The 27,144-nt window shown below is 49.1% G+C and overlaps 1 protein-coding gene and 2 pseudogenes across 2 annotated transcripts in view; all 3 read right to left on the minus strand.

Annotated features, from left to right (window-relative positions):
- WTAP (WT1 associated protein) overlaps positions 1-2,996 on the minus strand; it is a 29,599-nt gene extending 26,603 nt beyond the window's left edge. The window contains exon 1 of one of the 2 annotated variants that reach the window (XM_059699914.1): positions 2,853-2,996. The gene's annotated coding sequence lies outside the window, so the exon portion shown is untranslated. Of the gene's footprint in view, positions 1-2,572; positions 2,728-2,852 lie in introns of those variants that run through there. The other variant, XM_059699913.1, reaches the window with a different exon arrangement.
- A 9,413-nt stretch (positions 2,997-12,409) lies between these two features.
- On the minus strand, positions 12,410-20,481 carry LOC132236642 (ragulator complex protein LAMTOR1-like; annotated as a pseudogene).
- A 3,477-nt stretch (positions 20,482-23,958) lies between these two features.
- LOC132236644 (eukaryotic translation initiation factor 2 subunit 3-like) lies at positions 23,959-27,070 on the minus strand (annotated as a pseudogene).
- Positions 27,071-27,144: the final 74 nt, after the last annotated feature.

Genomic DNA, 27,144 nt, shown 5'->3' on the forward strand with positions numbered 1-27,144 from the left:
AAAAATAAATTTCAAAATTTGTAATATAAGTCAAGGATAAATACAGGCCTGGTATAAATCTTTGCATTTCACATGTCGATTATCAGTCACAGGTCATTCCACATATTATGGGATATGTAAGCTGGGAATTCAAAGCATCTTTAACTGATGACAAGTCAATCTTTCCTTGAGAGTCCATGATATTGCACAATAGTTAAATAGGCAGTTTGGCAAAAGGCAAATTAAAACAAGTTTAAAATTTAAAAGCATCAACATCCAACTAATTAATCAAAATAGAACCTGGTTTTGACTTTCACATTGCACAAATGTGCTAAGGAATTTATTATTTCCCAATACAATTTTTTTTGGCACAACTGACAGCACACAATAACCACCTAAAGTCAATTCCAGAGTCATAAAGACAATGGACATTCCAGGTTCTTAGTACAATCAATCTATTCTTGTATCAGAAAAATGGAATGACCGAAATATCATTTGGAGTTGAACCTTGAAGGGAAAAAATGAATATATGTTCAGTGCTGCTATGAGCCATTCATTTAATAATTTTAACTTTTCAAAGTTAGTAGCCATTTTCCAGATGATGAAATGACAAAAGTTAGTAACTAATGAAGATGGGTAATTCTCCCTTCTCTCATCCTAAATAGTTACCAAGCAGCTTATAGCTAGAAAATGCAGAAAAGCAAAATAAGTAAAATTCGAAATTGGCCAATCTGGTTACCTTTTAGTACATTTAAGAAAACTAGTTAAACATGATTTTAAAATTATGTAACGGTTTCAGTTACTCATGTGGATAATTAAAAAAGATAATATAGCTCAAGTTTAGAATGTCAGAACCACCAACCACTCTTGATGCCTTAATATTGAACAACAGATGATGATCTAGATTAGAGGCTCAGTTTGAGTTGGCTGGGTGGCTAGCATCCCAAATCCCGGTACTTCCCTGACTCTTAGCATTATGATCCTAAGTTATGCAACTCAGTTCTCTGTAAACGGAGAGGAAAGCACCAGCCAACACAACTTCAGTAAGAAAGCATGTGCCTAGCTGAAACTCACAGCTAAACACAACGAATGAATAATACAACATGGTACTAGCCAGGGCGCTGGAACAGAAAGGGTACTAGTTAGGAATCGGAAGGCCGCCCATCCTGACTCTTGTACCCTCTCAGCCCTGTGATCCTGAGCAGGTCACTTAACTGTCTGGGCTACAGTCTCCAAAACAGCAAAAAGGGGACACCAACTTTCACTGCCTCACGAAGTGCTGCACACCTCAATGCTTTAGGTGCCATACCCCCCCCCCAAAAAAGGGGGGGAATCTTTCAAATAAAACACACTAACGTAAAAGACAGTTTCAATGTGTATTTGGGGGAGAACATTTATTTATAACGTTGAACTCTAGCCTGATGCACCACTTTCATAACCAATATACTACTATGGGCCTATTAAAAAGTTTTTCTCTGATAAGTCTAGTAATAGAAAGTTATGTAGAAGCAAAAAAGAAAAAAAAAAGTGGGAGATAATCTAAAACTACCGAGGTCATGTTTTGCTACATGACCTACCAACATACACTTTTTTCAAGAGCAACACCCCATACAATGAATGACCAAGACTGCTACTAAGTATAAGGCGTGGGGGACGGGCTCACAGCGGGGAGCCCGGCAAGTGTTCCTTCTTGTTACTGTTCTCCGCACCGACCACTGTAGCCCCGCTGTGTCCACCCGGCGCTTTCCGGGGGCCCGGACGGTAACGCACGCGGACACGTGGGCAGCTACTCCCACTCCCACGTCCACGTGCACCTCGGGGCTCCCCGCTCCCCGCGATGCCATCACTAACCCCTCGGGGTGGGGAACGACCAGTGCCATTCAGGGCCGTAGGGTGCGCAGGGAATATCATTCCACCCTGGGGAAGAGGCTTTTTTTTTTTTAGTTTTTTGTTTTTGTTTTTTTTTTACCATATAAACACGGTTACTGAGCGTTTTTAACAGGGTCCTTTGGGAGCAAACACCCAATTAAGTGTCACCAAAACAAGAACCTGGACTCGCGCTCCCCGCTGGCAAGACCGGACTCGGGGACACTCCACGAGCAGCCCGACCAGGCCCCGCGGCGAGGCCGGGACGCCGCGCGGAGTCGGCTCGGAGCCGCCTGCGCTCGGGACGCGCCGCCCGTGCGAACATGGAAGCCGCTGGGGACGCAGCTGCTGTGCCGATGTGGCCCGCGAGCGCCGCGCTCCTGCCCGGGCGGACTCGCCCGGGGCGCCGGCCGGACCTGCCGGGGCGGGAGGGGGCGCCGCCGGGGCGGAGCGGGGCGCGCACCGAGGGGGCGGACTCCGGTCCCGCCGGCCGGCCGCGGGACCGCCCGCCTCACCCCGGCCCCGGGGACGGGGAGGGAAAATGGCCTCGAGGCGGCGGAAGTGCCCCTCGGGCGGGAAGGCGGCGCGGCTACCGGAGGCCGGCGGGCCCCGCGAGCCCAGTCGCCCTCAGGGCTCTCGGCACCGCTGCCCGGGCGAGCGCGACCGCGCCTCAGCCCTCGGGACCCGGAGCCCCTCGCGGCCGCGCCCGCCGTCCGCCCGCACCTACCTCTCCAGCCGGAGGCCGCGCCGGCGCCGCCCAGTCACATAGGCCGAGGCCGCGCTGCCGGATCGCCGCCCGATCGCGCTCCCGAAGCCCCCCGCGCTCCCCTTTATTTGCGGGTCTCGCCGCCACAAAATGGCGCAGAGGGAGGAAGTGAGGCTCCGCGGCCCCACCCCCTTCCCGCCCCGCCCTCCGCCCCGCCCCGCCCGCCCCGCCCGCTGCCGGCCCGGCCCCGGCCCGTGCGCGCCGCCGCCCGCCCACTCCCGCCCCGCGCCCCGCCCCTCACCGAGTGGTCGCCTCCCGTCTCGGCCGTAACCGCACGGCCGCCGCCGGGCCCGCCGCGGGGAGGGAAGGCGAAGGGACGGCGCGCGCCGCGGGCTTGAGGCGCTGAGGGAGACCTGCGCTCAGGTGGCACCCCCGGAGCGCCGCGAGCTCGGCGGGGGCGGGCAGAGAGGCGGCCCGCGGGGAGGGTGGGCCGCGAGGTCGGAGGTCAGCCGCAAGGCACCACGGGAAGGGCGGCGGGGACGCGGGCGGCGGCGGCGGCGGGGGCTGGACGCGCTCGCCGGCCACCTGCGGCTGCGGCGCGGCCCGGCCCGGCGGAGGGATCTGGGCAAAGGCGGCGCGTGATTGGACAGCTGGCTGCACGCACCGCCGCGCCGGGATGCCTCCGCGCGCCGCGGCCAGGTGCGAGCGGGAGCGGAGCCGGGCGGTGTGGGCGGCCCTTAGCCTCCCGGGTGCAGCTGGGAGAGCTGGGAGCCGACGCTTTGTCTTCCGGCCAGAAGTGCAGCCTCCTGGCCGCTCGGTTCGGCCTGGCGAGGCGCAGCGGAGGCGCTATGAGCAGGTGGAGGTGGTGCCTGGGTCGGCAGCTCTCGGGGCACCTTGCTGGCCCCGCAGCGAGAAGGAGGCGCCCTGGTGGCTTCCGTGAACCCGATGGAAGCGGTTCTGCAATTCCCTCACGCGGGACTGCGTGCCTGCCGCCCACGGCCCAAGGGCGGCGGCGTCTCCCGGGGGAGGAGGAGCAGCCCTGACGCTCACCACGGGGCTCGGGTCCTCCTTTGCCTGGTCTGCTCTGACCCGGCTTTACCCAAACTCTAATCCCCGCAGGTGCCCTGGGATGAGGTGGCTCCAGATGGGCAAAGGGGTCGTGGGGCGTCCCCGGCAAGTCAGATCCGCATGGAGGAAGTATTTGCAACTTACATGCCAGGACTCTTCAACACTGAAAAGGCCCAAAACTCAGAGAGAAAAATGGGCAAGAACAGGAACAGACGTCACACAGGAGAGCATAGCAGTGGTCCCTAAACTTACTAGGACAGGCTGTTCGTGCTCCCTGGCAGCGGGGTGCACATTGTCAGGACGACAGTGTTTTGTTGCTTGGGAATGAGCCCCAGGTAAAACTGGAAGGACATCCTGACTTAGGAGCAAGGAAAATGGTTACCCGCAGGGAGGGCGGGGGGGGGGGGGGCGGGGGTGAGGGGAACAGAAGCAAGACTTCTCCGTCTGTGAACTAAAGTGTTTACATAGCCAAAGAGTAACTGACAAAAGCAAGTCAACCCAAAGTGGAAAGCAAATTGAAATCAGTGAGCTTAACTTTGGGCAAAAATTGGTCACTATGTCATTAAACACAGAAAAGAATTATTCCCCAGGTATTTTTATTTTTTTATCCTCAACCAAGGATATGTTCTTGAGAGAGAGAGAGAGAGAGACATCAATCTATTGCCTCCCATATGCACCCCGACCAGGGATTGAACTTGCAACCTAGGTATGTGCCCAGACCAAATCAAATTTGCACCCTTTTTGGTGTCTGGGTGGATGCTTCCGCAGATATTTTTAACATAGTACTCAGAGAGTATGTAACCCAAGGATGAAAAAAGAACTGCAAAGGAATCGTCAGCTTCACTCCGTGGTTTATAATAATGGTAATAAGGCCTGGCTGGTGTGGCTCAGTGGTTGAGCATCGACCCAGGCACCAAGACGTCACTGGTTCAATTCCCAGTCAGGGAGGGCACCTGCCTGGGTTGCCAACTTGATCCCCAGCGTGGGGCATGCAAGAAGCAGCCAGTTGATGTTTCCATCGCTCCTTTCCTCTCTCTTTAGAATAAATAAAAACATCTAAACAACAACAGAATGGTAATATTGTTGCTATGGTTTTGAAACTGTATTGTAGGGTACACAAATGTTTTAGTGTTATACAAGACTTTCAGTGTAAGAGAAAATGAGATACAAATGTAAGATCAAGGAAGTTCAGGAAAAAAGCTGTAACGTGTTTAAATTGGAAATACCATTTCGAGCACATAATTTTTAAAATAAATTTCCTAGTTCTGTGCACTGAAAGGACCTCGGAGCAGTAGGTTGACCAGTTGTTCCAGTTTGCAGGGCCTGGGGATGTCCCTGGATGTTGGGCTTTCCGTGTTAATACTAGAACTCTCCCAGGCAAACCATGTTGGTTGGTCACCTACAGTAATAATGAGCACCCTTGCCAATCAGATCACGGTTTCTGAATTCCATTTCCCACTAAATAAATCCAGAGCATCTTGGATTTACTTATACTTCAAATTAAACTTTACATTAGACTTCAGTAAAGTGTGGAAACAAAGACCAACCAAGCAAGGACAAGCAAAGGCTACTTACCCAGAACCTGCTGCCGCAAGAGGGTCAGCCGCCATCACGTGTGTTTGGCAGAGACGCCAAGGCGGGCAGGAGAGGGAGCGGGCAGGAGAGGGAGCGCTTAGAGGGGGAGAGGCCGGCCCAGGTGTGCCCTGAGGGGCTGTGGGCCTGGGAGCTGGAGGCAGCTGGTCAGCGGTGGGCCTCCCTGTGGTCAGTTAGGGCGTCTGACTTTTTTCCGTTGGCTCTCAGTTGCAAGGGGGACAAAAATTCGGGAAGCTGTCAGTTTGTAATCACATCCTGGTCATTTTGAGCTGGTTATTATGCAGTGATGGCGAACCTTTTGAGCTCGGCATGCCAGCATTTTGAAAAACCCTAACTTAACTCTGGTGCCGTGTCACCTACAGAATTTTTTTGATCTTTGCAACCATAGTAAAACAAAGACTTATGTTTTTGATATTTATTTTATATATTTAAATGCCATTTAACAAAGAAAAATCAACCAAAAAAATGAGTTCAGTGTCAGGTTCGCCATCACTGTAAGAGGGTTTGTTTAGCTTTCTGGATTGTTACAAAAATAGTAGATTGACTGGCTTCCTGGGCTAGTTACTGGAGGTAAGGGGGCTGGTTTCCTAGGCACTTTGCTGCAGGTTGTAGGTCAAAATTCTATTTTTATATACGGTCTGGCCATGCCCATTTGTATATTTGGTTTTGAAAAGTAAATTTTAAAAAGACAAGCCAGTTTGAAAGATCTTCCAGAGGCCAAATTTAGGACAATTGTAGCAAGTGACTAAATGGAATAGATAAAAAAATCTTTATAGTTATACCTGATGAGAAGCGGGGGGGGGGGGGGGGGGGGGACTGTCTACACTAATAAAAGAGAAACATGGTAATTGGCGTACGACCTACCCTTCCCATTGGCTAATCAGCGAGATATGCAAATTAACTGTCAGCCAAGATGGCGGCCGGCAGCCAGGCAGCTTGAAACTAACATGAGGCTTGCTTGCTTCAGTGACAGAGGACTCCAACGTTCCCCAGCCAGCCCCCAGCCAGCCGCTGCAGGCCTCTGAGCCTGCAGTTTCAAACATTGTAACAAATACAGACGGTAAACAAAACCCCAGAAACCAGCTTTCAGAGCTGGAGTTGATACAGAGTTTCGAGAACCGAAACAAACCAGATACCTGCTTTCAGGAGCGGAGGCCTAAGAGCTGGAGCCTCAGAGCTAAAGCTGGCCCAGAATAAAAAAAGAAAAAGAAAAAAAGGAGCAGTTGGGAGCTTCAGTCCCAGCCTGAAAACAGCCCTCAGCCCCTCACCCAGACTGGCCAGGCACCCCAGGGGGGACCCCCACCCTGTGACCAGCTGCAAACAGCCATCATCCCCTCATCCAGGCTGGCCAGGCACCCCATTGGGACCCCCACCCTGATCCAGGACACCCTTCAGGGCAAACCAGCTGGCCCCCACCCGTGCACCAGGCCTCTATTCTATATAGTAAAAGGGTAATATGCCTCCCAGCACCGGGATCAGCATGACAGGGGGCAGCGCCCAAACCCCCTGATCGCCCTGCGGCTCTGTGTGTGACAGGGGTTGGGGCCACAACCTCTCTATCGGCCCTGCTCTGTTCATGACAGGTGAAGGCGCCCCAACCCCCTGATCGGCCCTGCTCTGTGGGTGATAGAGGGCGGCGCCCCAACCCCCTGATCCGCCCTGCTCTGTGTGTGACAGGGGGCGGTGTGCCAACTCCCCTATCGGCCCTACTCTGTGAGTGACAGGGGGGAGCTCCTCAACCCCCTGATGGGCCCTGCTCTGTGCATGACAGGGGGTGGCGCCACAACCTCCCCATCGACTCTGCTTTGAGTGTGACAGGGGGCGGTGCCCCAACCCCCTAATCGGCCCTACCCTGAGCGTGACTGAGGGTGGCATTGCAACCTCCCAATCCGCCCTGCTCTGTGCATGACAGGGGGCGGCGCCCCAACTCCCCAATCGGCCCTGCTCTGAGCCCAACCAGGGGCTGCACCTAGGGATTGGGCCTGCCCTCTGCCACCTGGGAGCAGGCCCAAGCCAGCAGGTCGTTATCTCCCAAGGGGTCCCAGACTGGGAGAGGGCACAGGCCGGGCTGAGGCACCCCCCCCCCCCAGTGCACAAATTTTGTGCACCGGGCTTCTAGTTTTTCTATAATTGAAAATGACTACTACACCAACTTTTCACTCTGAAAATTAATGGTTAAAGGGAAATACAGTATTTGCCCTGCCTTTACAATAGGGTGCTAGCAAATAAATGTAGACTAAATGATGTAGTTAGAACATGACTGTTACACAAATCTTAAAGAAATAATTAATTTAAGCAAGAATTATCCATGGACATAAAAACCTTTAGATGACAGATTGCTGAGAAATGGCAGTATTCATGTGGCGCCAAAACACCACTACACAGGGAATTCAGCTAAATGCAGAGAGCACGCTTGTGTAGTGGAGCCATCTGGTGGTCAAATTTAGAATCTGCAATAGACAACCTCCAATTTGCAGAAAGTACAGGAGAAAGAATAATAGTGCAAATCTGAAAATACTAGTAAAATTAACTATTACCCCCCAGGAAAAACTTTATGAAACCACCAACACCTGCGTTAGGCCCAGCATAGTCTTCAATATCCATGCCACTTCAAGCTGCAGTTTCAAATGAGATACCAAAGGATAATGAAATTTTTTAGATATGACTGTTCTAAATAGCACTGTTTAGATTGATGTTAAGTAAATTGGCCCCTTCTTTCCCACCTGCCTCCTACTTAGCCTATAACCTTTATTCCTACTACTTTGATTTCGCAGCTAACTAATAAAATGTTCATAGGGAGACCAGAGGGAAGGAAGAAAACGGCATCTACAATAAGCCTGGCCTGGGTCATTGATGTCCAAAAAGTCCAGGGACCCGTGACATGGGCAGAACGGTGGTTGAAGAAGTTGACAGTGATTCATGGACGCTCTCCTGAGCCTCAGAGCTGAGCATGAACGGATCATGCTCTCCCATGAGCCAGTACCTTTGCTGGATTCATTCTTTCTGTCTGCAGTGTTCTTCCCATGCTTCCTCGCCAGGCTATCTCCTGTACCCTCATCAGCAATTAGCTTTAGAGACGTTACTTATTCAGCTTATTGTGTCAAACATAGAGGTTTGTGGTTTTATAAATGTGGAGCTAAACCAAGCTTTCTAGACTAATTTTCTAAGCTAGTGTGTATGTGTTTTGTTGTTGTAAATACCAGAGGATATTTTTCCCATCGATTTTTTAGAGAGAATGGAAGGGAGGAGGAGAGATGGAGAGAAAGAAACATCAATGTGAGAGGGACACATGGATTGGTTGCTTTACATGTGCCCCAACCAGGGCTGGGGCTGGAGTCTGCAACCAAAGTACATGCATGCCCTTGACCTGAACCTGAGACCCTTCAGTCCCCTCAAAGGGCTCCACTGGCACTCTTAAAAAATGTATTTTTAAAATAATATACTTATATTTCTATCACAATTTTTACTACTTTTTAAAAATATGTCTTTATTGATTTCAGAGAGGAAAGGAGATGGGAGGGAAAGATAGAAACATCAATTTTGAGAGAGAATCATTGATTGGCTGCCTCCTGCACACCCACTACTGGGGGTCAAACCTGCAGCCTGGGCATTTGCCCTGACTGGGAATTGAACTGGTGCCCTCCTGGTTCATGGGTCGACACTCAACCACTGAGCCACCCTGGCCAGGCTACTACTGTTTTTAAAATTATATTTCATTGTACCTATATCCTTGAACATAATGCTGAACAATTTTCCAGGCTTTGTTTCCTTGTATTGTTTTGAGTTAGTGTATTTGTCATATACCCAAGGAACATTTACTGAATACCTGCCACATTGTACTAAGTACAGGATCTACAATGATTCCCCCCCCCCCCAAAAAAAAAAACAATAACAACAATGTGGCTATACAGTTGGGTTCTAACCATTCTGAACCCTTGGTGGGGGCAGGGAGCAGAGATAATGTAGGGATGGTGAACTCAGAGTCACTCCTTGGAAACAAGCTTGTGCAAGTACTGGGAAATCCCTCCATTAGAAAAAATAAAGTCAGCCCTTGGAGACAGTCTTGACTTCTGTAGTTTTTTCCTTGTCACCCATTCCATGCAAATAACACCACTTTCTGAAAAGGGTTCCATGTGCCAGCATGACTAAGCATCGCCATTCTCCTTCCAACTTCCACCAGGGTCCATGGCACAGGCTCCTGGAGCCACACTGTTCTTGCTGATGGTCCCATGATTGTGTTTGAGTCATAATATCTTGAGCCCAGGGGATGAATTATGGCTGGTCTAAGCCAATGTTTCCTAACAGGAATGGTATTGGTATTTGGGATAGGATGAATCTTTTTTTTTTTTTTTGGCCATGAGAGGCTTGGCAATTTTTTATTGAGTTCACCTCATTCTAAGGTGTGTTTTCAGGATGCTATTGCCATACTTACTGCATAAAAAGGTATGTTTAAAAAACATTCAGTGTTTTCAAAACATGGCTGTCGCCCTAACCGGTTTGGCTCAGTGGATAGAGCGTCGGCCTGTGGACTGAAGGGTCCCAGGTTCGATTCCAGTCAAGGGCATGTACCTTGGTTGCAGGCACATCCCCAGTTAGGGGGTGTGCAGGAGGCAGCTGATCGATGTTTCTAACTATCCCTCTCCCTTCCTCTCTGTAAAAAATCAATAAAATATATTAAACAAACAAACAAGCAAAACCCCATGGCTGTCAAATACAATATACATATGAAATAATCCACGTATTTCCCATTGAACAGCTGAAGCCTTTCATTCGCCAAATCCCATCCCCCTGCCAATGCCTGGGACACGGCTCAGATGGTGTACCGCCTCTCCCCCACGTGTTCCTTAGACGGGGTACCGCCTAGGACAGCGGTTCTCAACCTGTGGGTCGCAGCCCCTTTGGCGGTCGAACGACCCTTTCACAGGGGTCGTCTAAGACCATCCTGCATATCAGATATTTACATGACGATTCATAACAGTAGCAACATTACAGTTACGAAGTAGCAACGAAAATAATTGTATGGTTGGGCCACAACATGAGGAACTGTATTTAAAGGGCCAGGAGGTTGAGAACCACTGGCCCTAGGATGAATCTTTTTCCGTGTGCAAATGTGTTCTGTGCATTTTAGGATCCTGGGCCAACCCACTAAATATCAACAGCACCTCTGTTTGTGTGACAGCTGGAACTGCCCCTGTATTTCCAACTCCTCTCGAAGGACAGGATACCTGGTGAGAACCCCGGTCAATTGCGGGTACCTTGGTCTTCTTTACCAAATTCTGACGTCCAGTCTTCTTCCAGACAGAATGGGCCAGTTGACGAGTTCTGGCCAGGCCCAGAGGAAATCTGGGTTTCTGAGGAAGATTGTCTTCTCCAGTAAGAGATGTGCAGGAGGCAAAGTGCTTTGTCCGCCCTCCCTTCCTCCTTGTCTCTTAGCAGGTGGGACAGGCTGTGATACTTGCATCAATAGAAACCGTCATGACCATGAGCACCCAGGGGAGAACAGAAGCCAGCCTGCTGAGAAGGCAGAGTGGAGGGTGGACGTCCCTAGGCCCCGGATGACATGGTTGAGCTTCCAAAGTAACCCGGGGACTGCCAGTTGTTGGGCTTTTTAAAATATAAAGACCTTCATGTTTTACCGTCCACTCTCTGGACAACACCCCCATCCATCCACGCCAGCAAAGGTTCTGGTCGAAGCACCAGTGATTTGGGATGTGGTGAATTGGGGTGACACCAGAGCAGAATTGTCTCACAACCGGGGTACCCCAAATCCAAGTCAATGACAGGCAGGCTTTATGGAACTCTGGGAAAGAGCACCACCTAGCGGGGGAACAAAACCAAAAAATCTAAATGCTGAGCTTCCAAGCCCTGCGTCAAAGCCAAGTCAATGAGGGCTCTTAGAAGACTGGGCGGGAGGCGGGGCTGTCCAGTCAGGAGAAGGGACTGCTATTGGCAGAGAAGGGGAGCCAGCCCCTAGAAGAAGGGACGAGTGAGGGCCAGGAAGTGTTCCAGGGCCTCAGACATGGAAAACAAGGAATGATCAAGGTATACAGGATAAATGCCGGCAGATGAACGTGCTTGTTCTGCACAGGAGTCTTACTAGAAGGCATTAAAAGGTTAATGAGTATTAAGTTTTTAAAGGATAAACCATGCTATGGCTTTGACCTTGGTATTTTCCAAAATTCACTACGTGTGTGGCTTTAGCCTTGGCCTTTGGAAAAGGTGGCGTGACATCATGAGGTTCAGCGATGACCTCAGTAATAATCTAACAGCTGACGTGCTGGGAAATTATTGTAATATGTTTAAAAGTAATTTAAATTTGAACTGCTACTTCTACATATTTTAATAAAAGAATAATTTTATTTTGAATACAGTTTCAGATTTATTCTTGAATTTCTGAAGTTCCTTCTGTGATGGTGCTATTTGTCTTTGACCAAATATTGGTCATGACAATTGGTCATTAGGCATGCAGCTAAAGTGTGCACTTACTGCATTTCTGAACGCTTTAGAAAGTGGATGAAGGAGAACAGAATATGCCACCCCAAAATGTGCCACTTTGGCATGGAGATTGTTTTGAGCTGAAGTCAATCAAGACCCAGCAGACTCAAGAAAAATGTTTACCTTAAAAAAAAAAAATGTTTACCTTTCCCTGTTTACCTAAAAGAATTTACATAGGGGACCAGGCCCAGAATGAGTACTTTTAATACTTTTAAGTTATCTGTGATAATAACTTATCAGCGATAACTTTTTTTTTACAAATGCAAACTCAATTCATTCAAATTCAATCTCGTCCAGACACTGGTCACAAACCCTAGTGAGGTCCTGTGAGCACCAAGTCAGGGAGAGGGGCAAAGAGTGAGGCCAAGGGAAAGAGTGGGAAAGGGGCCTTCATAGGCCTCCTAGTGGTCACCCTCACAGTGTTACCTCCACCCCTTCCCAGGGACAGTGAAGACCTACCAGGCCCTGTCCTTTTTTTTTTTTTTAAATATATTTTATTGATTTTTTACAGAGAGGAAGGGAGAGAGATAGAGAGTTAGAAACATTGATGAGAGAGAAACATCGATCAGCCGCCTCCTGCACATCTCCTCCTGGGGATGTGCCCGCAACCCAGGTACATGCCCTTGACCGGAATCGAACCTGGAACCTTTCAGTCCGCAGGCTGACACTCTATCCATTGAGCCAAACCGGTTTTGGCAGGCCCTGTCCTTTTGACCCCCACCCCACTCCTGGCCAGGGCTTCAAAGGCCAGTCCCAAATGGTTCTGTCCTCTCTTGCTCCATCCTCACTTGTCCAGGCTTCTAGCCTCGCTCTTCTCCTCCTCCTCCACATTCTTCTCTGTGATTGGTAGCAGGTCAGGGTACTGCATAAGCCATAGTGAGGCTGGGGCCAGGGGCGGCGGGGTGAAGCGAGGAAAAGAAGAGCGGTCCAAGGACCACTGTCTTCATGGGATCCCAAACTGTACCGCCAGCTCCTCTCTGGCGTCCACACGAATCTGAGAAAGTGCGCTGTAGGCAGAAGCAGCTTTTCTGGAGACCTGCTGCAGGTCGGAGCAGGGGTGGGTTCGCTGGCCAGCACGTGGCGGGGCTGACTGGTGAGAGATGGCAGTGGCGGCAGCTTCTTCCAACGGGTCAGGCTGCTGCTCAGCACAGCCACGCGGTGCTGTACTGCCTTGCCCGGTCCATGTACTCGTGCTGCGCCATGCCCTGGGAGTCTGCAGCAGACCCGTCAATGACGTTGCTGGCTGTCTTGGCAAGAATGGAGGAGAGCAGGGCCTGCTCCTCTGTGCGAGCGGAAGGCAGGCTGTGGGAATTGGGCTCGGCTCCATTGAGGGCTTTGGTGGGGAGCTGCTAGGGTCCAGCAGCAGCTTCCGCTCCTCTCGGTCCTGGTCCGAGCCCTCGTTCTCGCTGCTGTAGCAGCGCCCCAGGGCCGGGGTCGGGCCACGCTCAGGCCGCAAGGAGCCAGAGAGAACTTTTTATCTATAAAACTGACCTATATGGCAGGACAAACATCTAATTACCAAACATCTCTTCTTCTTGTCCTATAAATTGCCCTCTTCTCCTTTGAAGACCCAGTCTCCTACCACCATTCCTGAGCTCAGGATGGCACACGGGCCTCAACTGCTTGCCTTGCCCTTGAGTCTCATCTCTTTGGGGCTCCTGCACATACAAAATTAAGTTTGTTTTTCTTTTCTCCAGTTCATCTATGTCAACTTAATTATTAGACCAGTCAAAAGAACCTGGAAGGGTAGAGGAAAAATTTCCCTCCTTACCTAATAGAATGATGTCATCATACTTCTTGGTATCCTGTGAATATTAATTTATATCTTAACATTTACCAGTTGTGGAATCCTTAATATATATTAGCGACTGGACTTGTTAAATATTCACCAAGCTCATTTCCTCTTCTTCCTGGTCGTAGAGATGAGCGACATAGTCCCTCTTCTCTGCAGTCAAATGAGGCCATGTGATTGAGTTCCAGATGATGGTATGTGGCCAGAGCGGGTATATGGCATTTCAAGGCTGGGCCGACAACCACCTTTCTCATTCTCTTTCCCAGTCTCCAGCTGATGGAGAGAAAGGCAGGGAACATGCATACTGGACTGTGATAGGGATATAAACCCTGAAGAGGTAGGAGTTTATCATCTGCCAGAGCAGGTAATGCTTGATACCCTTAACACACTTCTAAAATAATTTCAAGAGGTGTTTGGAAACAACCAAGGAAGCCATAAACTGGGAGACTCTAAGTTGTAAATATGTGTACGACTTTCTAAACTTAAAGGTCACATTTGTTTGGGGGTGGGTGCTCCTAGGCAAGATGGTGGTGTAAGCTCTAAAATCCCCACCTACATGACTCATGGGGGGAAAAAACCCACATTAGTGCTAGAACGCTGGAGTTACATTCAAGTGCCAGAAATAAGGGAGAATTTCTGGTAGGCAATGTGTTGATGTTGTGTTACTAGCACATTGAGTAACAGTGACTCATGGGATGTGATCATAACGTGACTTCCCTTTTGTCAGCTGTTAGGGTTTGGCCAGTGACATAGGCTGTGAAAGAATTGACAAGTAAAAGAAGAGATGCAGAGAGGAAGTTTATTTTTACTTGCCAAGGCAGGAAAGGGCCGGTGCATTGCTAATCAATACAGGGCAAGAAACAAAAGGCCGCTTCCCCTTTTAAAGGGTCATGGCTGCTGGTGCTAGGTGACCGGGCAGGGAGGAGGGTTTGGGGCTGACGTTGAGCAGACATCAGGGGCTGTCTTGAAAATACAGTTTGTTTGCTTTTCAGGAGATAGTCCGGCAGATGTCCTAGGGAGGTGTCTTATCAGTATTTTTCCGAAGCCTGTAAAACATGCTTAGGGTAAAAGTTTTGAAGAGTTCAAAAGAGCCTTGTTTGGAGGGTAGGGGGAAGGGAACTTTCTACTAACTAGGGACTCCTTGGTGCGAATTATCCCTGAGTTCCTAAAACAGCAGGGAGGAGGGGGAATGCAAGAATGTAGGCTTGAGAGTAGCCTATCTTGTCTTGTAGTTGGAACAGAGGGGCTGTTTGAATCAGGGGAGCTAACACTCTTGGGGTTTAATTGCCAGGTGCTTCTCATAAATTGTGGAAAGCCACAGCAAAGAAAAAGAGGCCTTTTTCCTGTCCTTCCATCACCCACCATGTCTCCATATTGGCCTGGTGGGTTTGTTTTTCTTTGTCCCTGGACCAAAATGCTGGTCCCTTGATTTTTTTTAAAAAAAAATGTATCTTTATTGTTGAAAGTATTACAAATGTACCCCCTTTGTCCCCAATGGCCCCCTCCACCCTGTCTCCACCCCCTCTCCCCCCAGCACTCCAGGCCTTCACCACACTGATTTTTTTTTTTAATTCTTAGGTAACATAAGGTCATATAATCACTTTAAGTCAGAACACAGGCTCAATCTTAAATGCCCAGTCCTAGGCAATGAAACTCTGACTCTTTCTTCAAATTGAGGCTTCTCCCTCTTCAGCTCAGGCCTGTAGCAGGCTAGCAGCCGCGGTGGGAGAAAGAGCGAGGGAGCTGGGGAGCTGGTGGGAGGAAGTAGTGGGGAGCTGGTTGGAGGCTTCTACTTTCCGGTCTTGTTCTGCTCCTCCCCTGTTAGCAGCCTAATCCTGGTTTCCGACTTCTCCAGGCAGGGAGCTGCAGGAGGGAAGAGGTGTGGGATTACTGTCATGTGGCAGCCTGTGTGGGGCATCTTATTTGACCACTGTTGTCTTGCCTGGCCCTTGTTCGAAGCAGACTCTTTCTCTTCTGGTTTTGGAGACCACACCATCACTGAGAATTTCTCACCTAGACTTCAGTCCAAAAACTAAGGCTACCAGTATGTTGTGCTCCAGGGAACCTTAAGAAAAGAAAACCAAACCTCTTCTTTGGATGTCAAAAGGAAAACCTGAAAGAAAAGTCGGCCAATGGAAAGTCATCTTTTTTAAAATATATATATATTTTATTGATTTTTTACAGAGGAAGGGAGAGGGATAGAGAGTTAGAAATATCGATCAGCTGCCTCTTGCACACTCCCTACTGGGGTTGCGCCCACAACCAAGGTACATGCCCTTGACGGGAATCGAACCTGGGACCCTTCAGTCCACAGGCCGTTGCTCTATCCACTGAGCCAAACTGCTCAGGGCGGAAAGTCATCTTTTAACAAAAATAGACATTGTATCAAAGATCTGACATTTACTCTCACTGTCTTTACAATTTTATTCGTCAATGATGCCTCAATAGAGCTGGGGGTGGGGGAGAAGATGGAGTAGCCACAGTCTGCAAATGAGCACCATTGCCCAGGTGGAAAGATGTCTCCGACTGATCGGGACCTCAGAATTCATAGAGCCCAGAGCTTGTGTGCAGCACAGACCAGACCCTTAAACACAGCTTCCAGAGTGTGCTCTGGAGACATTTATTCTTAGCACTAAAAGATGAAGGCTTTTTATCCCATGTGATCAAAGTTGAAGTCAGAATAAAATGTCACATGCTTACCTTAAACAATGCGTTTTAACTGAAAACATACAAATGCATATTCTTTTAATACTTTTCAGATGAAGAGGCAGGAGACCATTGGACCTACATATCACCACATGACTAATGCATTGTCTTTGATTTTCATTTTCAAGTTTCTGAAGTGGAGTGGGAACTTAATGACACCTGTAACGAATCTGATCCTTCAGCTGTTGAATGATTTTCCCGGTCTTATATATTTCTTTGCCCACATCTATTTGAACAGCCATTATTTTTAGTGGCTCACCTTTTATTGAACATTCCACTTAGTTTTCATTAAAATAACTTTTTCCTTTTCAAACTCTTTTTAAAAAATCAGTTTACATAGTACTTTCCTTTCCAGTAGTTAATGTGTTCTTTGAGGATGCAATCCTATATAATAAAAGGCTAATATGCAAATTGACCGAACGGCAGAACAACTGGTCGCTATGATGTGCACTGACCATGAGGGGGCAGACACTCAACGCAGGAGCTGCCCCCGGTAGTTAGTGCACCCCCACAGGGGAGCGCTGCTCAGCCAGAAGCTGGGCTCACGGCTGGCGAGCGCAGTGGCAGTGGCAGGAGCCTCTCCCGCCTCTGCGGCAGTGCTAAGGATGTCTGACTGCCAGCTTAGGCCCGCTCCCAGATCAGTCAGACATCCCACGAGGGCTCCTGGACTGTGAGAGGGCACAGGCTGGGCTGAGGGACCCTCTGACCCTGAGTGCACAAATTTTGTGCACTGGGCCTCTAGTCTACACTAATAAAAGAGAAAAATGGTAATTGGCGTACGACGATACCCTTTTCATTGGCTAATCAGGGCTATATGCAAATTAACTGCCAACTATGATTGGCAGTTAACTGTCAACTAAGATTGGCAGTTAACTGCCAACAAGATGGCGGTTAATTTGCATATGTAGGCACAATGCAGGGAGGCAAAAGGGAAAGCAGGAAGAAGCCCCCTGCCACTGACAGTAATCGGAAACCCAGGGGGGAGCTAAGAGCTGGGGGGCAGGGCAAAGGCGGCCCTGGGGCCGCCTTTGCCCTGCCCCCCAGCCATGATTGGAGAATCAGGCGCCTTTTCCACCCTGGCCAGTGATAGCAGGAAGTAGGGGTGGAGCCAGCGATGGGAGCTGGGCACGGTCGAAGCTGGCAGTCCCAGGACCTAGGGGTCCCTTGCCTGGGCCTAAGGCGAAGGCCACGATCGCGGGGCCGCTGCAGCTGCGGGTCCCCGCTGCCCGGGCCGGACGCCTAGGCCAGAGGCATCCTGCAGGGGCAGGGGCGGAGCCCGCGCAATCGCGGCGCCCCCCGCTGCCACTGCAGGTCCCCGCTGCCTGGGCCGGACGCCTGGGCCAGAGGTGTTAGGCCTGGGCAGGGGCGGAGCCTGCAACCGCGGGGAGCTGGGGGTCCCCTGCCCAGGCCTGACACCTCTGCCAGAGGCCTCAGGCCTGGTCAAGGGGCCGATCCGGTGATTGGTGATCGGAGGGTGATGAGGGTCAACTCCTCTGGCCGAGGCATCAGGCCTGGGCGGGGGGCGGAGCTGGGGATTGGGGGGATATGATGGTCCCCTTGCCCAGGCCTGAAGCCTGGGTCAGAGGCGTCAGGCTTGGGCGGGGGGGTGGAGCAAGCGATCAGAGGGAGATGGGGGTCCCCTGCCCAGGCATGATTCCTGGGCCAGAGGCCTCAGGCCTGGGCGGGGGGCCAGAGCCAGTGATTGGGGGGAGATGGGGGTCCCCTGTCCAAGCCTGACACCTCTGGCGGAGGCGTCAGGCCTGGGCAAGGGGCCAATCAGGCGATCAGAGGGTAATGGGGGTCTATGCCTGAGGGCTCCCAGTATGTGAGAGGGGGCAGGCTGGGCTGAGGGACACCCCCCCACACACACACCCAGTGCACGAATTTCGTGCACCGGGCCCCTAGTCTGATTATAATGAGCCTGACGATGCAAGGTGGGGAGGGACAGGAAGCTCACTTTGAACCCTTTGTTAATGATACTACTTCTCTCTTTTATTAAAAAAAAGTTATTATTTTAATCTGTGAGGAAGGGAGAGGGAAAGAGAGATAGAATCATCAATATTGAGAGAATCATTGATTGGCTGCTTCCTGCACGCCCCCCACTGGGGATTGAGCCCCCAACCCGGGCATGTTCCCTTGACCAGAATCAAACCCAGGACCTTTCAGTCTGCAGGCCAATGCTCTATCCACTGAGCCAAACTGGCTAGGGCTACTTCTCTATCATCACTTTCTCTTATAGCCTGGATCACTGATTTTTAAAAATATATATTTTTATTGATTTCAGAGAGGAAGGGAGATGGAGAGAGAGAAACATCAATAATGAGAGAGAATCATTGATCAGCTGCCTCCTGCACACCCTACCCTGGGGATGGAGCCTGCAACCAGGGCATGTGCCCTGACGGAATTCAACCGTAACCTCCTGTTTCATAGGTGTATGCTCAACCACTGAGCCACACCAGCTGGGCTGGATCACTGATTTTATTTTAGCAATTTAAGTACTACTGTCAGTCCTATTAACAACCCCAGTTATACAAAGGGAAAGTTGGTATTTTCACTTAGATTCCTACCTGGGTAAGATATGTGATACAAAGGTTGAAAAGGAGGAGAGAGAGAGAGAGAGAGAGAGAGAGAGAGAGAGAGGCGCTAAGATCATTGCATGAATGGTCAGAGTTCATATCCAAGTATGTAGAAATACTGCCTTGTAGGAGGATATGTGGCAGAGACTGTATTTTCCAATCCATTACTTCATTTCCCTTTAGTTACAGAATTCCACTTTTTTTTCAGACTGGAAATGGGCATAGCTAAGTGACTATGTTTTCCAGCATCCTCTGTAGCTAGGTGTAGCCTGGTACCTAAATTCTGAGTGGAATTTGTTGGGTGAATCTACCACAAACGATCCCTAAAAGGGAGACAGCTGGGGCCCAACCTCTGCCCTTCCCTGTTCATGGAAAGGAGGTGAGATGGCTGGCACTGTAGGAGCTATCATGGATCATGGGGCAACTCTGAGGCCAGAGGAGCCCGAGTCCCCAGTGACGCTGTCATCCCAGCCCTGGACTGCCGAATCCGGGTCTCTTTTACACGAGGGAACACACTCTTCTGTGTTTGATATTCTGTGGCTGGATCTCTGTTATTAGCATACTAGAGGCCCATTGCATGAAGAGATTCATGCAATAGGCCTTCCTTCCCCTGGTTGTCGGCACTGGTTTTCCTCTGGCACCTGGGACCCAGGCCTTCACTCCGGCCGCAGTGGAGAAGCGAAGCCTCTTCAGTCTTCAGTTGTCTTCAGTCATATTCAGTCTTCGCTCTGCGTCTGCATATGCAAATTAACCATCATCTTTGTTGGGTTAATTTGCGTACTCATCCTGATTGGCTGGTGGGCGTAGCAGAGTGACACCAATTTGCATGTTTCTCTTTTATTAGTGTAGATCAGGGTCCTCAAACTTTTTAAACAGGGGGCCAGTTAACTGTCCCTCAGACCATTGGAGGGCTGGACTATAGTTTTAAAAAAAACTATGAACATATTCCTATGCACACTGCACATATCTTATTTTGAAGTAAAAATGCAAAATGGGAACAAATACAATATTTGTATTTGCATGTGGCCCACGGGCCGTAGTTTGAGAACCCCTGGTTAATAACTGGCTCAACACGATTTTACCTGAACCCACATTTGGCCTCCTCCAACCAATGTGTTGGTCTAGTTCAGTGATGGCGAGCCTTTTGAGCTCGGCGTGTCAGCATTTTGAAAAACCCTAACTTAACTCTGGTGCCGTGTCACCTATAGACATTTTTTGATATTTGCAACCATAGTAAAACAAAGATTTATATTTTTGATATTGATTTTATATATTTAAATGCCATTTAACAAAGAAAAATCAACCAAAAAAATGAGTTCGCGTGTCACCTCTGACACGTGTGTCATAGTTTCGCCATCACTGGTCTAGTTTGTGGTGGGTCTGAGGATGGCTGTGAAGTAGCCTTCAGAAGTTTATTCAAGGGAAACCCACAGTCATGGGGCCCTGATGTGGCAGGTGACATCCTGAGCTGGCTAGAGGAATTTGGGACAGACCCCGGTCAACTGTAGTCTATCTAGATCCCTGGGCTAATTGAATGAGAACTGCTTACAGTGGCTGCATAAAAAGTAAAGGTACCTTGGATGTAGACAGAGAATGTAAGAAACTTTCTTCTCATTACCTCCCATGCCCCTCAGGCCCTTGGTCTCAACCTCAGATATTCCCATAGTTGGGGTGTCTTCTGGAAGGATGATGTCAGACATTATGTTGGGGACACTCCTGCTTGACGGTTATTGTCACTTCCCCACTCCCCAATCTTTGTTGCTTGCTCTAAAGGGCATGTCCTTTGTAATAACTATGCATGGTGCCAGGTGGGTACCAGACCTATCGGGGGATCACTTCTTAAATTTTACAAACGTCTTACCTGAAACTAATATAAAGTAATATTGAATGTCAATTGTAATTGAAAACAAATAAAAATAAATTAAATCGAACTTCTCTTCCACCTCAACAGCATTTCCCACAGTCTTTTTAGAGTTCATCGATATTCTAATTTTTTTTTGTTAATCCTCACCCGAGGATATTTTTTCCATTGATTTTTAGAGAGAGTGGAAGGTAGGGAGAAGAGAGAGAGAGAGAGAGAGAGAGAGAGAGAGAGAGAGGGAGAGAGAGAGACATCAATGTGAAAGAGACACATCAGTTGGTTGCCTCCCACACGGGCCCTTACTGGGGCTGGGTATTGAACCTGCAACCCAGCTATGTGCCCTTGACTGAGAATGAATCAAACACATGACCCTGTGGTGTGTGGACTGATGCTCTAACCACTTAGCCCACTGGCCAGGGTAGTAATTGATATTCTATACCTGGTGATTACCTCCAATATGTTTTTTTTTAAAAATATTTTCACCAGCTCACTCTCTCTCTCATTCTGGTTTCAACAATACTTGAACACAATAAGGTACATCTAAACTGTTGATCTTACCTTCTTTCCACTGTACTTCATCCCTTTCATAGCTCATATCCCATCTTACTGTAATTACCTATTATACACTCAACTCCTTTGTCATATTCTGGTCTCATCATATCTCATCTGATACCTGAGTAAATCAGAATATCTGAAAAATCAGACAGAGGCCGAAAACCAGGACTACAGGCTTTATCAAAGGAGAAGCACCTGCCGGGCTGTCTCACAAGGGGAGGGCAGCAACCCTGCAGAGGTGGGCACGCCTTTTGAGGAGCGGAATGGGAAGGAATGGGGCTTAGTGTACTCGGCGCACACTGATTGGTGGCTTACTGTATGGTCCATATAGGACAAGGGCTTAGGGTATTTGGCAGGTGTGGATTGGTGGTCCAATGTATAGTCCATATAAGGTCCATGGTTAGTCACTCAGGTATTTCCGAGCTTCAGGTTACGTCATACTCTGCCCACCAGTTGGGGGGAGGGAGGATCTATCAATATCCAGTTTGTATATTCTTCCTCTCTTGCAAATGAAATGACTGAATAAAAATGCGAAAGGGATAGGGGAATATAGTCAATAATATTGGGATAGTTTATACGGTGACAGATGATTACTAGAATTAGTGGGGTGATCACATTGTCAGGTATAAAAATGTCAAATCATTATATTGTACACCTGAAACTAATATAACCCATATAAGGCTGTATACCAACTGCCTGGCTCGTGTACTTAGTGGTTGGGCGTCAACCCATGAACCAAGAGGTTACTGGTTCAATTGCCTGTCAGGGCACATGCCCGAGTTTCAGGCTTGTAGTGGGTGCAGGAGGCAGCTGATCTATGTTTCTCTCTCATCATTGATGTTTCTCTCTCTCTCTCTCTCTCTCGCTCTCCCCCTTCCTCTCTTTCTAAAAATCAATAAAAACACAAACACACACACACAAAATTGTGTACAAACGATACTTAAATAAAAAAATTTTAAAAGGCATGTCCTGGGGGTCAATTTAGTCTCAAAGTATCATCATCTGAGCAAACAAGAAGCACCTGGATGCAGTCCGCCTGGGTGTCTCAGTGATATTCTGTTCTCACGAGATCAAGGCCTTTTATTAGTGACTGAGCTGCCCCTGAATCCTGTTGTTGCATCCCTGAAAATCACTTTTTCTTCCAGTTCTCATAGCTGATACCCTAACCTGGCTCTTGGTGCTGCATACAAGGATTCATGCAACAGCTTCTTAACTAGCCTGCCCCTTGTGATGTCAATGCCAGACTACCTTGCCTAAAAACTGCTCCCCTCACCCCGCATTGATTTTTAGAGAGAATGGAAGGGAGGGAGAAACATCAGTGTGTGAGAGAGAGACACTGATGGTTTGCCTCCTGCACTTGCCCAGATTGGGTTGGGGATCCAACCTCCCACCCAAGTATGTGCCCTTGACTGGGAACAGAATCTAACCACTGAGCCACACTGTCCAGGGCCTGAAAAAGTACTTTGGTTGTGTTTCACTTCAGCTAAAATGCTTCTCAGTTTCCTGTAACCAACCTTGTGTTTGTTTTCAGGACATCCATCAGCTGCTTCCAACCTGAGTTCCCTCCTTCACCCAGCCACACCCTTGGTTACATTCTCCTGACTGCCAGCAAGCCCGGCTTCTTGCTGGGAAGTCATTCTGGGTGCTTCCCCTTGCCATTCCACTAATCCAAAGCCTAGTCATCCCTGGGGGCAGGGAGAGACGGGGGGCGGGAGGGTGGGGAGGCGGGGGGGGGGGGGGCACAGGGTTGTGAAGGAGGTGAAAGAAAATAACTGAAATTCTTTTTTTTTCATGCTTTAAAGGATAATTTTATTTGAATCTACTAATTTCTTTTCACTCAAAATTGCGAAGATAAAGAAACATAGAATACGAGGCAAAGGGGAGATGGTCTAAGAATTTGTGTCTTCGGGTTTTTACCGGCACAACAACCCTTCAAGCCTGGAGCTGCTCCAAACCGAAGGATGAAAATGAGAAGAAAAGCGTTATTGAAAACAGGTCCTGTGGTAGGTGTGCTCCGGCAGGAGCTGGTTGTAGCAAATCGTTTCACTTCAAACCTGCATGGATATGTTAGACATTATTTGGAAGTAATTAATTTCTGGTCAATTCAACCCAACATTATGCCAATTTTTGCATTTATTGTAGACACTATTTTAAGTACTAGAGATTAAATTTTCATCACCAAAACATGAAAATAGCAGCTACTGCCCTAACCGGTTTGGCTCAGTGGATAGAGCGTCAGCCTGTGGACTGAAGAGTCCCAGGTTCGATTCTCGTCAAGGGCATGTACCTTGGTTTCGGGCACATCCCCAGTAGGGAGTGTGCAGGAGGCAGCTGATTGATGTTTCTAACTCTCTATCCCTCTCCCTTCCTCTCTGTGAAAAGTCAATAAAATATATTTTAAAAAAAGAAAAGAAAAAAGCAGTTACTATTAAGGTAATGAGCTGTGAAAGTCACTCCCCAGCATTGCTTTGAAAATATACCCTGGTTAAGAGAAAATCTGACTTTATTCAAAATTTTCAGCCATCATCTACTGTTGGCTTGATCATCACTCTTTTTTTTTATAATATATGTTTATTGATTTCAGAGAGGAAGGGAGAGGGAGAGAGAAACATCAATGATGAGAGAGAATCATTGATTGGCTGCCTCCTACACGTCCCCTACTGGGGATCAAGCCCACAAGCCAGGCATGTGCCCTTGGCAGGAATCAAACCCATGACCCTTCAGTCCACAGGCCAACACTCTATCCACTTGGCCAAGCCAGCTAGGCACTAGCCACTAGCGCAGCCGTGGGCAAACTACGGCCCACGGGCCGGATCCGGATCCGGCCCGTTTGAAATGAATAAAACTAAAAAAAAAAAAAAAAAAAAAAAAAAAGGCCGTACCCTTTTATGTAATGATGTTTACTTTGAATTTATATTAGTTCACACAAACACTCCATCCATGCTTTTGTTCCGGCCCTCCGGTCCAGTTTAAGAACCCATTGTGGCCCTCGAGTCAAAAAGTTTGCCCACCCCTGCACTAGGGCGATCATCACTCTTCTTATTTGACCCCATCCAATCAAACACCAGTGTTTCTCAACTCTTCAGCGAAGGGCAATTTTTTCTCCGACTTGTGTGGACACAGGATTAAGTCGGAACGATTTTGCCCCAAATCGGCCTTGACTGCATTAACTTCTCCATTCGAGGGGACCCTATGTTCACCGTGAGCACTTCATCCTTAGACAACTGTGGCACCGTTGCTGCTTTTTTGTCCCCTTCAGTGCGTACACCTGCAAGCCGTCTAAACAGGAAACAGATTTCTGATTCTGTGAAGGTCTCAGGCGAAGCTCCAACTGCACCAAGCACCTGCCCGACCTGTTAGCCCGGCACACAGTGGGGTTGATTTTTGTTCCAATTCCCGAAAGAGCTTCTGGAGCAGCATTATGTTCTGCAGACAGTGACACAATTTTGGGAAAAAATTGGTTTACGCATGAGTTTTCCTTCACTATCTATGGAAACAATACCAGGTCTGACTTCTATCTCCCGGCCCACCTTTCACGCTGCTTTTAGAACACTACCACCAGCTGCACCCCCTTCAGGTCATCAACTGTAGAGCCACGTTTGTTGACATCAAAGGAGCTGATAACAATAGTATTTCAAGCTGAGCAGAAATTGGAATAATAGGAGCTCCTACAGCAGTGGTTCTCAACCTTGGCTGCACATTAGAATCACCTGGGAATCTTTTTAAAATCTTGATTTCTGGGCCTCATTCCACCGGAAATTGTTTCTTTGTTACACCCCATAACAAAGAAACAGAATTTCCGGAGGATGAGGCCCAGAAATCAGGATTTTAAAAAGATTCCCAGGTGATTCTAATGTGCAGACAAGGTTGAGAACCACTGTTCTACGGTAACTTGTACAAACATAAGGATCTGTCCATACTGTTCTTTAGGCAGGCTTTCTTTTACCAAATCAATTTTATTTTGTAGAATCCAAATATGCTTTCGTTTCATGATTTCTATAGCAGCCTGGTTGTTCAGAAGTCTGAGGCTGAGGACAAGACTCATGACCAGCTACCAACAGAAGAGCTACCTCCATCACTGCTGCAGGTTCAGCATCCAAAATATCGTGGCCAAGCCCAGCTTAGCCAGTGTTGCTCAGTGATTGAGCAGCGACCTATGAACCAGGCGGTCACAGTTCGATTCCTGGTCAGGGCACATGCCTGGGTTGCAGGCTTGATTCCCAGTAGGGGGTGTGCAGAGGCGACAGATCAATGATTCTCTCTCTCCCTCTCCCTTCATCTCTGAAATTAATAAAAATATATTTAAAAAATATATCGAGGCCAGCACATCGACAAAGGAAACATGTATGGCTAATGTGAAGTTGCCTTTGGTCCCTGGAGTGTCTAGGAAACTCATCGGGTGTATTACATCCATAGGATCTGTCACATTCTGGAGGAGGACAACTGAGTCATCAAGTTTATAAACCTTAGCATTGGTTATCCAAGCTTGACTATAGTATTTCTTTCTAGTCCATTTTTGAACCTGACAGTGTGAACCCCAGAAACAGCTTTACAACCGGATTTCCCATGAGCTACATGACCAACTGTATTGATATTAACTGTCGATATTAATTGTGGCTTTTCTGCTGATAACTTCCTGTGAAAGTGGCATCAATGTGGTAACATCCCAAGCTGCGAGATCCTGGGAAGATGCAGCAGCCCGAGTCCTTCCAGGCCCCCCTCACCACGCACCCCCACCTCTGCCCTCCTGCCCTGAGGGCTGAAATTCTGTATTAAGCACCTATCTGCTTCCTTTTATCGTATTCTGTTCAATAAGGGCCCTACTCAGGCCAAAAACAGTGTAAAGCTGTCCCAACTTCTATATTCACACAACTCAGGACTTTTTTTTAATTGTTAAGAAAGCGTTTGATACTTACAGCTTATTAGACTACTAGACACGGTAGGAAAGAATCCTCTGGTGTATTTTTTTGTTTTGTTAATGTATCTTTATTGTTGAAAGTATTATAGATGTCCCCATTTCCCCCCATTAATCCCCTCTACCCGGCTCCTGCTCTTATTAATTTATATTTTTATTGATTTCAGAGAGGACTGGAGAGGGAGAACCATGGAGCGGCTGCCTCCTGCAGGCCCCGCATTGGTGATGGAGCCCGCAGCCCGGGCAGGTGCCCTGCCTAGGAATGGAACCGAGACCTCCGGGTTCATAGTTCGAGGCTCACCCACTGGGCCACCGGCTCCTGCCCACTTTCACGTTCTCCCGGCGGTTAGGGCTGGTCCATGGAAGTCACTCCTAACACATACTCATGACTTGCCGGATGGGACCTAGTGCTCGAGCATGAACTTTGAGTTCTAATCTTGACTCTCACTAATTAACCGGGACCGGGACAACCTGCTCAACTTGAGTGAACTAACTGTAGCCTGGAGTCCAGGACACCCATCCCGGGAGAAATAAAGGTAAATGTATGCGAACCCCGCAGCGCAAGCCCCGGCCCGCGCTTGCGGCTCAGCAACCGCCCTTGGCCGGGCTCAGGCCCGGGGAGGCCCCAAGGTCAGTGGTTTCGGAAAGAAAGGCCGCGGGCAGTGCGTGCGGGGCGGGGGAGTGCCTGGCCCTACGGCTTCCAGCGCCCAGGACCCGCCTTCCCGCGGACGCGCTGGGGCGGCGCCAAGGCCGTTCAGGGAAACGCGAGTCTCTCCTCCCGTAAAGTCGCCCGACCCGGGGCTGCCCCGACGCGGCCGCCAGGAAAGGGCGGGCCGCACTCCAAACCCCGCGACCCCGCTCCTCCACCCGGACCCGCGGGGCGGCGCCGGCGCGGGCGGAGCGCGGACCGCACCATCTGCCGCGGGGGGGGCGGGGGCGGCCTTCCCCTGGGCGACATGGCGGACAGCAAGGCGGGGTGCCCCGGCCCCGCGGTCCCAGCGGAGGGACTCTGCCGTCTCGGTCCCCGCGTTT

Source organism: Myotis daubentonii, chromosome 6 (assembly GCF_963259705.1).
Source record: "Myotis daubentonii chromosome 6, mMyoDau2.1, whole genome shotgun sequence".
In the NCBI taxonomy this organism is placed as follows: domain Eukaryota; kingdom Metazoa; phylum Chordata; class Mammalia; order Chiroptera; family Vespertilionidae; genus Myotis; species Myotis daubentonii.